This window comes from Salvelinus alpinus, chromosome 18, assembly GCF_045679555.1.
Source record: "Salvelinus alpinus chromosome 18, SLU_Salpinus.1, whole genome shotgun sequence".
NCBI lineage: Eukaryota > Metazoa > Chordata > Actinopteri > Salmoniformes > Salmonidae > Salvelinus > Salvelinus alpinus.
The window spans coordinates 5,232,332-5,234,295 of NC_092103.1; the positions used below are offsets into that span (position 1 = coordinate 5,232,332).

The following is a 1,964-nucleotide window of genomic DNA, read 5'->3' on the forward strand; positions in this document are numbered from 1 at the left end:
AGGTCTCCCACAGCCAGCCGCCAGCCAGCCCTACTCCTCAACTCACCCAGCCATCCCAACCCACACAGCCCTCCCCAACCAACCAACCAACCAGCCAGCCAGTTAGTCAGCCCTCCCCAGCCAGACCTCCCCCAGCCAGACAGCAAGCCCTCCAGCCCCGACCCACCAAGCCCTCAACCCTCTCTGCATAAAAAAATAAAGTTTACGGTATAATACTACAGTACTTACTATAGAATTCTGTAGTAAACCGTAATATACTGTGCAATACTATACTATACACTGTAGTATCCCTCGACCATGTGTAGTACTTAGTATAGAATGTTGTAGTATACTATTGAAAAATATAGTAAATACTACAGTATTATCCACACAAAAAAACACTGTAGTAAATACAACAGAAATGTCTGCAAAAATACTAGTCTGCAAAAACACAACCTTTTGTTACTACAGTAAATACTACAGTATTTAGTTTGCATATACCCTGCCCCCGCATCCCCCATATCCCAATGTGTGCCACTCGTAAGTGAGAAACCTACATGCCTTCAAGTATAAACCATATATTGTGTCCCCTACAGGTTATTAAAAAGAACAGACGCTCTGAACTCTCTGTTCAGAACCTAGTCCTACCTACCTACCTACAGGTTATGGAAAATGCGCTCTTTTAGTATTTCTCCAGTAGGTTTCCTCAAGAAGAAAGCCTACGCTTCTATGTCAAAGATATTAAAACAAAAATGCCACAGTAAATGCTACAGTATACGACGGTCTCCAAAATTGCTATAATACAGTCAGTGTATACATATATTTTTAAATAGTACAGTATTTATACTACAGTAAGCTGTAAATACTACAGTAAAGTCTGCAAAAACACTACAGTTAATACTATAGTATTCCTACCATAGTATACACTAGGGCTCCCGAGTGGCGCAGCGGTGCAAGTGCAAGAGGTGTCACTACAGTCCCTGGTTCGAATCCAGGCTGTATCACATCTGGCTGTGATTAGAAGTCCCATAGGGCGGCGGACAATTGGCCCAGCGTCATCCAGGTTTGGCCGGGGTAGGCCGTCATTGTAAATAAGAATTTATTCTTAACTGACTCGCCTAGTTAAATAAAAAGACACTATTAGCATTTTGTCATGTTGTTCCACCACCCACCCCCAGGTGCACTCTGAGGCCCAGCTAAGGCTCTAACATTAACACAGGGTAGTCACCAGCTTAAAAACAACATGTTTTTACTGCAGCCCCACCACCACCACATTACAAAACTAGCCGGTGAGTAAATGTATACACATTTAAAATCTAACGAGACTCTCTTAGGTTGTAGAGCCCCGTGTTGTTTTCTGAGACACTAATCGAAATGTATAAATGCTTCTCCACTTTTCGAGCACTGAAAATACAGTACAGCTGTGAATATTCTTAACGCCATGGCAACTTAGGTACATATGAATCCTATAGCCAGCCGTGATGAGATGCGACAACATGAAACAATTATGGGCGACAATAGGCCCAATCAACCATCCATGTCCGCAGACAGAAATACATACACACGCCTATAGCTAGCAGAGAAAAACATCTTAACATCTGTAATTACACAGAGAGCGCTTCAGTCCAAGCCTCAAGATAGGTATGATCAAATGGAATATGACTACACTGAGTCCATGAAACATATAAAGGGGGTTATGTTAGGGGAAGTTTTTTTGTTCAACATTATCCTGCTAACCCAAGTGTCTCTCAGCTCTGTGTGGGTTGTCATTTGGCCGGGGATGAATCAAACACATCAGGGAGACACAACTTTTATTTTCGCCTCTCAGACGAGTGGTAGGGCACACGTTTTAAAAACATTACGTTGAGATTCAGACAGGACACTTGTGTCAATGGAAATACAGTCCCTCAGACGTGGTTGGGTTGGTTGTTTTAACACCCTGGGTCTGAGCCCCCACCTAGGCCCCCATCCCCTGTCTCAAAGCC

At 43.2% G+C, this 1,964-nt stretch overlaps 1 non-coding gene across 1 annotated transcript; it reads left to right on the plus strand.

Annotated features, from left to right (window-relative positions):
- The first annotated feature begins 649 nt into the window (after positions 1-649).
- LOC139544700 (U7 small nuclear RNA) lies at positions 650-702 on the plus strand. Its single transcript, XR_011668938.1, has one exon. It is a non-coding gene; the product is annotated as a U7 small nuclear RNA (small nuclear RNA).
- The last annotated feature ends 1,262 nt before the right edge of the window (positions 703-1,964 follow it).